This window comes from Tachypleus tridentatus, chromosome 10 (assembly GCF_004210375.1).
Source record: "Tachypleus tridentatus isolate NWPU-2018 chromosome 10, ASM421037v1, whole genome shotgun sequence".
In the NCBI taxonomy this organism is placed as follows: domain Eukaryota; kingdom Metazoa; phylum Arthropoda; class Merostomata; order Xiphosura; family Limulidae; genus Tachypleus; species Tachypleus tridentatus.
Window position 1 is genome coordinate 75,661,520 of NC_134834.1, and position 14,489 is coordinate 75,676,008.

Genomic DNA, 14,489 nt, shown 5'->3' on the forward strand with positions numbered 1-14,489 from the left:
AGAACTTACCAATATTACAACAGTGAAGGAGTTGGTTGTGAAGTCTGCTGACTGAATTACAACAACTTGTAAAACATCATTGAAAAGAAACACAACCAGAGCTACAGAGAGTACAACAGTGAACAAAATAGAAATATTTGTCTGCCGTAAAAGCTGATGTTCCCTAGTGAATAGAACATTAGAGTAGCGAACACAGTTAACACTACTTTGCTCTCTTTCCCACAATACAAATTTCCGTCGTGTGGAAGGCTACTTAATCGGCAAAGAATTTTTTTTACAAAATTATACATTCGGGAAACATAACATTTAGTTTAAGATGAAGATCTATACAAAGTTTATTCTTTTGATTTGCTAACTTCTCTTAACATTACTTTATGAAAAACAACATTTGAGCATTATGTCAGTAGGCCTAAAAGTCTTCCTCAATAACATCGGAATATTAACTTTGATTTACGCGAATAGCGTGAATATGTGCAAACAAATTTTTAGTGATCTTGCTCTTAAAATAGTTATTAAAATTTAGATGTTTAAGTGTGGACTGGAAGAGGTCAGCAAGCATTAAAGGAATCACGACTACAAGTTCGGAAGAAAAGCTTTTCATTTATTATACCCAACGTTTGGACAGTCCTCTACACTTGATATACTTCTTGCCGCTACCTACAACATGCCTGCTGTTTAAGGGATAATTGAGAGAACATTATGTTATATTCATATAAACAGCTATCTTCGGTTCAACATAAACTACAAAAAAAAAGTCTTGCTATGACCAATAGCATAACTGTAGTTTATGATGTAATTTTCATGCATTTGTTAGAAATATGTGACTTTATAACCAAACTTTGATGTCGTTTTACTTTTAATTACTTTTTAATTTGGAATTTCAAAACCTGCAAATTGTGATCGTAAAAAAATATGTAAACAAGGCTGAAGATACTGTAGATGTTATTTATTTAAACTACAAATCCCTATTTTGACTTCATTAAATGAAATGTTAGGTAACGGCATGGAGCCAAATCAGGGGTTTGTAGTTTGAGAAAATAATGTCTATAGTATTTTCAGCCTTGTTTGCTTATTTTTTACGATCCCTATTTGCAGGATTTTCAATTCCCAATGCCCTTTCGACTATGGGCAACTGATTACTTGATATAGTAGCAAATTTTATATATTGTAATATAATAAAGATAGCTCGTTTATTGGTTTGTTTGGAATTTCGCGCAAATTTACACGAGGGCTATCTGTGCTAGCCGTCCCTAATTTAACAGTTACCAGAGGGAAGGCAGCAAGTCATTACCACCCACTGCCAACTCTTGGGCTACTCTTTTGCCAATGAATAGTAAGATTGACCGCACATTGTAGCGCCCCCACGGCTGAAAGGGCGAACGTGTTTGGTGTGACGGGGATTCGAAACCACGACCCTCAGATTACGCGTCAAACGCCTTAAGCACCAAGCCGTGACAGGTTTAAGATAGCTGGTAACTGACTGATATAGTTCATGATGATTTACTATAGCGAGTGACTATTTATTCGCATTATTTCGAGATCTAAAACGTTAAGCTGCAACTGAATTTTGTCACGGAGATTTTTTGAAAATATGCTAAGCATTTATAGCTTTTATATAATTAAATTCTCTATACGTAGTGCATAGCAATGGGCAAATACATGAACAGATTAAAACAAACCCCACGAAGTGTATTTAAAACTTTACCAGTAGAAAAATAGTATTTTCTAATGAAACATATACAACTAAAGTAAATCTTTGAGTTTGAGTAAACCTTAGTATATTTTAAAATAATTATTTTAGGGATGTGTTTTGTGACGTATTTACTTTTATATATCTATTCTAATATTGATGTTTGTTTTAGTTAAATTTAATTTAGAAATGTGTATAATTTATACTTTTTAAATTTGTATTGCCAAATTCCCACCTACTAACTGAAGCTGCAGAAGATTCTCGAGTGTAAGAATCAACAATATATGTATGTAAGTAAACACTAGTTCATCTCAGTATTGTTGTGCAGGTTGAAATTTCTAAATAATTTCCTTTCGATTATAAATGTAGCCAAAGCAACGAATCGAGACACCGTATATATTATTGATTTGCTACAGTTACTAAACTATTAACCTTGGAAGCTATAACTGTAATTAACACTCATTAATCGAGAACTTAAGATACTTGGCCAGGAATATTTAGATTTAGATCAATGTAAACCATTCAATTTCAGCGGATTCACATCAGACATTAGCATATTTACGAATGCATCTTATTAATTTCCTCGTTGAAAAACCAGACGTGTGATCAGTAAAGAGCAAGATAGCACCCGTTAAGTGAATTGTATCAACTATCAAAATCAATTCTCTCATCGTGAACTTTTAATACAAATTATAATAATGATTACTACAAATAGTTATTACAAATAATGATTTATATATAAAAGTTTTACAAATAATATTGAGCCTTCTGTCTGGTCTGAAACTGGATATTTTATTCGTTTTTAATACGAAACTGTGTGTATCAATTTTGTTGGCAAATATCATAAATTGAATGTATATCGACATTCATTTAACTTATGAATCGAAATTAGAGTTTAACTGAATTTTAAGCTATTTGAAATTGTAATATATCACATTATAAATTTGGGACTCGTCTGGGATCTGAATCAGAGACAAAATTTGATCTAAATTCAAATTCAAACCATAAATCAACTTACATTTACTACCAACAAGATTTGATCATGTCTGATTATCAAGATTTTCTTGACTCACACTTCCTTGAACAACTGGAAAGATGTAGCAAAAGTGAATCACTCGAAATTGCCAAAGTTTTAGAAATATAGACTAAGACTGAAAAAGCATATTATTGAAGTACTAGTTGATAATCATTTGTTGTCTGAGAAAGCATTAGAGGAATGTTCTAGTGTTCCCACTAGCCAATCGGAATTGAGTGAGAAAAATAAATTGGAGATCCAGCTAAAAACTCAAACAAATTGAGTTCGAGGCCGAACAAGCTCATATTGAAGACGAGAAAGAGCAAGCTAACAATAAAACGAAAAAGCAATTAGGCTGGAAGAAATGAAAATTAGACCTATGTTTGATCAACCAAGTCAAAATGACAACTTTGAATTTAATCGATACGTTAAAGTATTACCATTCAATGAAAATGAAGTTGATTGATACTTCCAAAATTTTGAGAAGGTTGCCCAAACCATGGTCATTATAAAGTGTTTTAACTGGAAAGCACAAGAAGCTTATGCCTCTTTCTCTTCAGAAGACTGTGCGAATTATGATAAGGTTAAATCAGTTATTCTCAAAGCATACAAGTTATTAATGGAGGCTCATCGCCAAAAGTTTCGAGGTTATCGCAAGATAGTCAATCTTATATGGAATTTGCTCACGAAAAAGAAAATTATTTTGATAGACGGTGTAATTCTATGCATATTGCCAATAGATTTGACAATTAAAAAAAATATGTCTAATTGAGAAATTTAAATACTGTACACGTAACAACCTCAAAACTTATTTGGATAAATAAAAAGTTGAAACATTACAAGAAGCAGTTTCTCTTTTCGATTATTAAACTTATAAAACCACTTTTCATAAAATGAAATTCCTGTCATCTCAGCAGATATCTATCTGTACATGTTCAATCCACTAAAGTTGAGGATTCTTTTAAAAATCTGGCTCCTTTAATTCAGAATCTTCTGACTGTCAGGAAAACTTCTTCAAAATCATTAAGGTCTGTCTGCCATTTTTGTAGAAAAAACTGGTCATCTTATATCTGATTGTTGTTGGAGTTTGAAAAAAGAAAGAAAAGGAGACAACAACTAGTGCGTTTCTGTCTACCATGGACATAGTTTCACCAGATCACCCGATGCTGTTGATATGGCAACTGATAAAAATGCTGATGTAGTTAGGAAGGAATTTATACCTTTTGTGTCTGTTTTTTATGTGTCTTTAACAAATGACACTGCTAATCCTATACCGATACGTATTTCACGTGATACTGGAGTGACTCAGTCATTATTGTTAGAAGGTATACTGCCTTTAGATTCCAGTTCTGCCAGTGATGAGTCTGTTGTTGCTAAAGTATTTAAGGTTGGCTTTATTAATGTTCCTTTTCTTAACATTTATTTAACATCAGACATAGTTTCAGGACCAGATGTGGTTGGAATAAAACCTACTTTACCAGTTAAGGGTATATCATTATTGTTGAGAAACGATTTGGCTAGTGAAAATGTTATTGCTGAATTCAAAATGGTTAATGAGCCAATTTCTGTTTCATCTAAGGATGATGCTGTTGTTGAGCAGAATTCAAATGTGTTTCCCTCGTGTGCTGTGACTACAGCCAAAAAGAGATAATAGACACGCGTCCAGAGGACAACATTATATATTTCCTCGGCCTTTTTTGGATCCAATGAGAATCTTGTGAATAATTGTTCTACTAATAATTCTTTGGCGAGTGACAATAATGAGAATGAGGAATATGGTTCATCTGGTGAAGCTCCGTTTGCGAGAAGTAAACTGATCGCTGAACAATAAAAGAAGTCGAAGATATCATCACAATTTAAATATGCACCCTAAAGAATGAACTGGAAAAGTTCCAAATTGCTACTTCTTCAAAAAGTATACTTATGGTAAAATTGAAACCACCAAATGTACCAGCTTCAGAGAACCAGGCTGTAGTTTATCAAGTTACTTGTTTAAAAGCATATCGTTCTGACATATTGAAAAATTGCCCATGAACTTACCATGGAAGGTTAATTAGGAGTCAACAAGACGTGTGACAAAATTATGAGACATTTTTTTTTGTCACAAATATATCAAGATGTTTCTCAGTTTGTAAAACTTGTCGTACATGTTGATTGGCTGGAAAAACCTAATAGGAAAATTCCTGTTACACCTTTAAAACCTACCCTAGCTTTCAAAGGACGTTTCAGTCGTGTGATCATTAAATGTTAAACCAAAAATATCATATTTGCATTTAAGCACTTCCATATGCTATGTGATTTTACTCTCATAAGGTTTATTTGTATTAATTGTGTTATATGTTGTCATGATTATTGATGTTGTATAATTATTTGACAACGTATTGTTATCAGTGTATATATATAACTTTAGTTAAAAATGGCAATAGACACATGCATCAAACTGAAATAATCATATATTGTTGGATGTTTATGGCTTAAGTTCCGCCCTTTTCCTAAATTTGTAAAAGTTTCTTAAGAGTAAGGATCACCAATATTTGTTTTACGGAAGTATTAGCGTGTTTTCGAACATTGTTGAGCATTCGAGAATCTCGCCTAAAACTATATCAATCAATGTTCCAAGAGACAATTATTATTATTGGCCAACTACAGTCAATGTAATATAAGTCTCGGAAGTTATACTTGTGATTAACGCTTATTAATCGGAAAACTACGGAATTTGACCAGAAACATTTATAGATTTCGAACATTACAAACCGTTCAGCTTCAGTAAATTAACTTTGGACATTAATATTGCTACCAGAATATTAAATACCTTCTTTGGTAAAAATTCAGCGACATAAGGCCAATCAAGCTAGCCAGCTTAACCAAGGTGAAACAGTATCAAGTCAGAATTAATTTGCTCGTCGTGGATCTGGATGGATCGTTGATAAAATATTCAGTTCTGGACTGGATTTTAGACTCAGTATTGTCTGTAAGTTTGTAAAACTTACATATAAACCAATATTTGTAAAAACTATATGTAATAACCATTATTATAAATTGAATTGTTATGCGTATATTAAAATATATTTGTATTAAGAAAGAAGATAATGTGTATCAATCTTGTTTGGAAAACATAATACATATCAAAATTCAAATAATTACTAAATTCAACTCAAATTTTCCAGCTGTTTGAAATCGTAATACGTAACGCACGTAATATAATAAATCGGAGACTCGTTCGAGATCCGTTACTTATGTTACATATCATTATACATGTACATAACTTATATTTCTAAATCTGTAGTGGAAAATTCCTGCCTATTCACTAAGGTTGTAGAAGATTCTTTAGTTTAAGAATCAACAATATATGCGTGTACGTAAACTCTAGTGTATCATCAGTATTGTTTAGCAGCCTAAATTTTTTAAAAACTGTCTTCCTGCTTATAAATGTAACCAACAAGATGCGCCAAGAGACAGTGTACATTTTTGGTTTGGTTTAGCTGGTATACTAGTACTATAAATCTCGGAATCTGTAAATGCAATTAACGTTTATTATTCGGGAATTTCGGTCCGGCATGACCAAGCGCGTAAGGCGTGCGACTCTTAATCCGAGGGTCGCGGGTTCGTGCCCGCGTCGCGCCAAACATTCTCGCCCTTTCAGCCGTGGGGGCGTTATAATGTTACGGTCAATCCCACTATTCGTTGGTAAAAGAGTAGCCTAAGAGTTGGCGGTGGGTGGTGATGACTAGCTGCCTTCCCTCTAGTCTTACACTACTAAATTAGGGACGGCTCGGTGCAGTGGGCTAACAACCTACTCACTTAAATACCTGTTGAAGAATCCGCAAGCGATTGCGGCCCTATGCTCCTTGATGGAATCTAATGGTGAATAAATGAATGAATGAATTCGGGAATTTCAGATATACCGACCAGGAATATTTATAGATTTCGAACATTACAAACCATTTAACTTCAGAGGATACACAGCGAACATTAATATTTTTATGAAGATATTATATAACCTCAGCGGTTAAAAACTCGACATGTGATAAGTGAAGGGCTAGCTACCTCCTCGTTAAGAGAATTGCACTTATATAATTAATTTGCTGATCGTGAACCCTCGATAAGATATCCAGTTCCATACCATACAAAAGACTCAATATTGTTTTTAAAACTTTTGTATATAAATCATTATTTGTAATATCCATTATTATAAATTGTATTATTGTTTACATATTAAAATATATTTGTATTAAGATAGAGAACTGTGTATCTGTCTTTTTGGAAAGTGTCATAAATTGGATACATATTGACATTTATTTAACTTCGAAATCTAGATTACAAGTTTAAGGTTATTCAAAGTTTTATTACATAAGAGTGTAATAAAATTTAGTATTATATGTGTTTATTTTTATTGCTTCCCTTCATACGTAATATGGTGGTTGGCTTAACTTGGTTCCATAAAGACACTGATTGTATATTGTACAAAGCATTGAGTATTTACATGTTGTACTGATTTTTGACTTTATTACCCGAATGTTCGCTTTATTAGGGTTCCATTCAACTCCTTGCAATTCCTATTATAAACCACCAATGTGGTTTATGATATTAAAGTGTTATCCCCATCACATATTGACTCTGTCTTTCTTAAATAATGTCGGTATTTTTAATAAATTCACACTGACTCATATAACTGGTACCAATCTAGATCGTTACTTTCGTAGACATTTTAATCACTAATAATAGAAATAATAATAATAATAATCACAGAAAAATAATACGTAGGTCACTAGATTATAAAACTGACTGTTGTAAGCTACATTTCTTTTCTTCTCTTGATCTAGATGTTTGCTGCAGTTAATATTAAGTAAACGCATAAAGGTAGATTCAGTGGACTTAGAATATGTAAATTATTTAAAAACAAGAATATATTGCAAATTACAGACTCAATGAAGCAGTGAGTTAGTTTCAGCTTTTAGTTCATTTAGTGATTGATAAATTAGCGAAGCATCTAGCTCAGTATTATTTCGCGTATATTCAATTATTCGATCGGTTAACCAAAAATTGCACAAATTACAAGTTTAACTTTACTTTAATCGTAGTTATCACTAAAGAATTAAGTTATGTTGAAAATGAAAACGTGATTTGTTAAATAGGGCCCACAACTGTTTTCAACAGGTTTTATGGGGAGAGGGCTGAGCTGAGAAATAAACATGTCTTAGCAGCGCTGTCGAAAAAAACATATATTTGATATGACGTGTTCAACTTCTTCCATAATAATATCACACAACTGTCGATTAAAAGCTATTTTGAAAATGTTCTTTTGCAAGTATAGATATATTAATTGCCAAGAGTTCTTTGAAAAAAAAATCATATCAATGCGGGAGGGATTGTGGATTTTAGGTTCCTTAAGTTCGTGTTCTACTAACTTCAAAAACAAAACTTCGTTTTGCACTTGGGGACCTTTAGTACGTTATAGTAACGAAGGATCTAGTTGCATGTTTCATCTGTCAAAAGTTGCACAAGAGTTGGCATTGAGTCGTGTTGAATAGTTAGTTACTTTCCTTCTAGTCTATCGCTTCAGCCGTGGTGGGCGTTACAATGTTACGGTCAATCCCACTATTCGTTAGTAAAAGAGTAGCCTAAGAGTTGGTGGTGGATGGTGATGACTAGTTGCCTTCCCTCTAGTCTTACACTACTAAATTAGGGACGGCTAACACAGATAGCCCTCAAGTAGCATTGAGCGAAATTCAAAAAACAAAAACAACAAACTATCGCTTCAAAATTAGGGCTGGAGATAACATTCGAGTAGTTTTACGCGAAATCAAAACAAGCAAATAACAGTTAATGTTATTCTTTTTAAAATTGTTTACTGCAGAAAAATACACACCAAACAAAAACTCTATATTATTTCTTCTGAAGCACAAGTCGTTTCTACTTGAGGAATGAAAATCTAAATTTGTTAATGACAATAAGCAAAATAGATATTACAGTGTTCTTGAAATAATGTATAACTATTTATAAAAGAATTATTTAGCAACATTTATGAAAAGGTATTTTGTTATTAAATAGCCGTTTATGAATTAGTTTAAACAACTAAAGTGATTTATAAACTATATAATAAAATATAAATAAAACATAGAATATTTTTTGTATTACAGATGGCACTGCACGTTGTGGAAAAACAAAATTCGTTAAAAGTTCATTTTTAGCCTTTAAACATTTGTTTATCGTCCACCAAAAAAGATACAACATGGTAGTTTTGATAAGTATGGGGGTTTACTTGGAGGTTAATAGTGAAACATGAATATTCGAATCTAAGGAACAGTCAGCATCATTTTTCTCAGTGCAATGAGCATTGGCAGGTACCATACCAAACTGTGATATATATATATATATACAACGGGGTCTGGTATGGCCAAGCGTGTTAAGGCGTTCGACCCGTAATCCGAGGGTCGCGGGTTCTAATCACTGTCGCACCAAACAAGCTCGCCATCCCAGCCGTGGGGGCGTTATAATGTGACGTTCAATTCCACTTTTCTTTGGAAAAGAGTAGCCCAAGAGTTGGCGGTGGGTGATCAATACTAGCTGCTTTCCCTCTAGTCTTACACTGCTAAATTAGGGACGACTGGCGCAGATAGCCATCGAGTAGCTTTGCCCGAAATTCAAATATATATATATATAAAACGGTAATTGGATCTTAAAATATAAGGACTATTCAAAAGAAATCGTACAAGGTTGTATTTGGTATCATTAGAACCGAAACTTTGTGCCGTATAATATACCCAAGCTTACGAATATCTGTTTTGGGAGATGTTTTCATGTTCAAATTAGTTACGGTTTTATTTATTTGTTTTGACTTCTTTCTCGCATCTACCTAAATATAAGACCAGTTTTTGGACTGATAAGACTGAAATTACGAATTCTGTTGAAACTATACAAATAAATTAACTGTCCTTGAAAAAAATATCAACTTTGCATTTTGAAAGTAGAAATGTCGAAAGTATAAGTAGGCTTGGTATGGCTAAGTGGTTAAGACACTCGACTCATAATCCGAGTGCGCAGGTTCGAAAACCCATCACACCAAATATGCTCACCCTTTCAGCCGTGGGGGCGTTATAAAGTGACGGCCAATCCCAACTATTCGTTGGTAAAAGAGTAGTCCAACAGTTGGCGATGGGTAGTGATGACTAGCTGCCTTCCCTCTAGTCTTACACTGCTAAATTAGGGACGGCTAGCGCAGATAGCCCTCGTGTATCTTTGCGCGAAAAAAAAAGAAAATTTTAAAGTTAACTTCTTCATATTGACTCTTATGATCTCATGTTTGGTCCATTGACCTAGGCTTCGAAAATAGTGTCAAGTACCTTCTTTTTGTTTAATCAAAACAACCTAAATCTCTTTGAAGTGGCTCATTTGTTGGATCCACACAGGATCCCGAGCTAGCTCATGTGGTAGGTATTAAAAACACAAACAAACCCACAACAAGGATGGATACGGAGGGGATGCATCCCCAACTGGCCATGCCAAAATTGTGCAGGTTAATGGGAAATCAGAAATATAAAGTACTGATCACCTCAGTTAGAATATTTTTGATTCCGTAGACTACTCTACTGAGTGGGATTTCTCCAGGAACAAGGAGCTACTGTCTCATCATCACTAAATTGACCTCAGACCTAGTGACTTTATAGTGCGATAGTGATGTACGATTGCTTGTAACTTGATATTTTAGAATAAAATTAATAAATGAGAATTCATAGTCATATATGTTTCTTTTCTTTGTTTCTAAATTAATTCCATGAAATTTACTTTGCAGTAACAAGGAAAAGTTTACTTGGGGTCGGGTTTAAGTCACTGTTACTTAGTCGATCATACCTTCCCAACCAAAACATCCTGTATCCACCCCTGACCCATAATACATGTAATAGGAATCTCTGAACCATGAGCCATGCGTGATCTTCATACGTAAATATTACAAAACATTTTTATTAAATGCGTGTTGATTTAAACAATGCATGAAATTGCATGCATCTCCTCAAAAATTATAGACTTTATTTGCCCTAAAACAACATGTACAGTTTTGTCAGGACTTAAAAATTTAGTATATTCCAATACATCTTTCATGTAAAGATGTCTCAAGTTGATACCGTGTGAAGAACTTATAGGTTTTAAGTTTATATCATACTTATATTTGAATGCACTACATTTTGAGGATCTCATTGAATGAGATGGAGAAGACAGAAGACATACCGCATTCAATGGGGGATGTTAGCTTTTATAGTTGTTTTTATAATTACTGAAATGCTTTGACGAGCATGTTGGGTGAGCCAGGTTAACGTTCCATAAGTATCCAGAAACTTTTGATGGAGCAGTTTACATGTTACAGTAATGCAACTGTGCTCATTAAACAAGCCAGTATCTACGAACATTACACTGACAGACTCGTAAATTATTTTGCGTAGCTGTGCACATGAAACTAATCTATAAATATTATAATGACAGACTCGTAACTTTTTACTGTAACTGCGTATTTGAAACTAATTTACAAACATTACAACAACAGACTCGTAAATTATTTAGTGCAACTATACACATGAAAGTAACAGGCGAGTACAAATAATAAACATTACACTGATAGACTCGTAACTTTTTTAACTGTAACTGTGTACACGAAACTAATCTATGAACATTGCAATAACAAACTCGTGCAAATTAATTGAAACAAGACGGAAAATTGCGATTTCTTTCAATTTCTTGCGTTTTATTTCTGAGAATCCAAATATTATTCACAAATTAATACATGATATGACCGCCTTTATCTTTCAGAAGATCATTAATCCGCTTTGGTATCGAGTCCACGAGTTGACTGCAATCCTAACTAATTTTTGGATCGCGGTACCACACCTCAATTATGGCCTCAATTAGCTTATCTTTTGTAGTACAGTCTTTTCCCCAAGTCTTTGTTTACAAACTGCCCAAAGATTTTCAATAGGATTTAAGTCCGGAGAGTTTCCATGCCAGTCCAGCACCTTTATTCGCGTCGTAGTCATAAAATTCTTCACAAGTTTCGATGTGTGGCATGGAGCCAGATCTTGCTGAAAAATGCCAGATCCATCTGAAAATCTCTTTTTCAACTCTGGAACGACTCTTCTCTGCAAAACTTCGATGTACTGTGGTCCTCACATCACACCTTCTACGATGTATAAGCCTCAGACGCCATAGTAGCTGAAAATGCCCCAAAACATCTTCTTCAAGGGATGTCTTACGAACTGATTGATGTGAGATTCTCGAAGTTTCTCACCTGGAGATCTGCGAACACGCAGACGTCTTTGTACGAAGAAATGAGTATCGTCACTGAATAACACCTTCCTCCATTGTTCTTGCGTCCAGTTCTTGTATTTCAGACCGCATTGATACCGTTTTTTTCTTCATTGAGTTGGTAAGAAGTTGTTTTTGACTGGTCTCCTTGCCCTTCTAACGCAATTTCGAATGACGTAAAATTCCTCAAAATTTCGTCATGTATCCCAAAAATAGATCGACCGTACCGCAAAACACAGCTAATGACGCTGTCAGTGTGAAAAAATAACTATTAAAGGAAATCAGCGGGTCCGGCGAGCCTACATCGGCCGCCATGCTGAAAATATTGTAAAATGATCATTTGTTTCAATTAATTTACACAAGGGTGTATTTAATGTAACCGTACACATGAAAGTAACGGACTAGTACATGTAATAAACATTACACTGACAGACTCCTAATTAACAGATTTATGACAGTAAGACTTTCAATTATTAGTGCAGAGTAAACTTGTGAACGACGGTATAACTGTGTATCGTGTTAACAGATCCATATCTCTGGTATTTTTACTGTCAAACAGTGTGTGTGTATATATATATATATATATGCGTTCTGCTGGCAGACTTGTACCTGTGTGTATCGTACTAATGAAGATTCTGTATCTGTGTATATTATCCTGAAAAATACTTCATAGATAATTATGTATACTAACAACCATTATTTTAAAATTATTATATTATAAAAATAGACTCCTGACAAATATGTGAATTGTACGAGATATAGTTCTGTTTTAAATCTTGTATTTAATTTCTTTGTATTTTTCTGCTATAATAAATTCATTTTATAAAATTCAAATAACTGTGTTTAGTTGAAAACGAGGGACTGAAATAAAACCTGGCCTCTTTTAGATGTGCCTATGTCTGTCTGTCAGTGACCGAAAAATATTTTTGTTTGGGTTGATGCTTTCGGCTCCTGCTAGACGTACTGAAAATTTAAACACAATACCAACGGTAGCAATCTTGCATTTGTTCGTTTCAGAAACTCAATCACTCACTCGACAATCACCCATTGAAACGCACCGTTTCAGTTAAGATACCTGGTTATCACACGTACAATTATCGCCCATGTTGTGTTGTTGTCACAGCTTTCACAGTGCCCGGGAGCGTCACGAGAATTTTCTATTGTGTAGCTAGCTGCTTAGGTTCTACGCCTTCTTCTTCCCTAACCTTAAGTGAAAGAAGTGAATAGAAGAAAATCAGTGAATTATTCAGGTCATTCACCTACTACACCAGTGTTACAATCAGAATTTGTTGTGTCCATTCAGTGTTAAAAGAACTGGAGGTTTGGGGCTAATTGTAGCCACCAATCCCGATAAAACGAAAACAAAGTGAGGAATTTGAAAATATTTGAAGATGGATTTACCATCTTAAAAAAAAGATGAAAATCATGCCTTCTACTGAATGAATTTTATATTTATCTCTTTGTATGATTTTTAATTATTTATTTTTAAAATGTAGATCAGTAAAGAAATATCACTGCTAATAATAATAAAGTTTATCAACAATATCTTCTCGAATAGCAAGAAGTCGCCATTCTTTGTCTTTCATTCTGAGAAACGTTTAGATTTTTCCATCAGTTTATAGTAAATCCAAATTCTATTGTTGTACAAATGTTGTAACTTTGGTCTTCCTATTGGAATTTCATATTGCTGTGTGACTATTTTGAATCATGGGAATATTATGTACATCCATAAAACCGAATTAAACAAAATGTATGTCTCTTTCCAAGAGATATGTTAGATTCAGCCCTAGATATATATGTATATTAGGAGCTTGGCTTCATTAGGTTGTTGACATGACACACTACACATCAAGTTCTTCCATTAAAGGTGATTTTCGTTTAAATAATCTGTGTAAATTAGAAACCGGAACCGAAATCTTATCACGCATCTTCCTTCAAATTAGAGGGCGGTTAGTTTTACCATCAGTATTGGTGTTTCTCGCTGTCTGTGTTTCGTTCTGCGTCCCAATTTAAAAAAATAATGATGCTGAAAATGTTGTTTCACGCCGCTGCCAATAATTTGTGACAGAAACTTGCATTTCTCTCGTCAAGATCTGTAGCCACAGGTAACCTGAGAACATGTAAAACTTGGAATGAACTCCTTGCCTTATGCTTTTTATATATTCTCAGGAAACAGACAAATAGACGGTTCTGTTAAAGCCGTGTAAGTAAAACATCGGGTTGATTTTAATTGGAGTGAAGTGAACTTTACTTCAATCTACACTTGTTGATCGTTACTCACTCACTGGAAATGATTTTGTTATTTCCATTGCGGGAAATAGACCTGAATATACTACTTCATATACGAACAAGGAAAATATTTTCACTTCCGTTTCATTCATTTAAACAATATGCTAGGATTAAAAAATAAGAAAAATAATAAATGCTAAGTAATCAAGTATAGTCAAAACTTGTATAAATCATGGAATAAAAAACAAACAAACAATAATT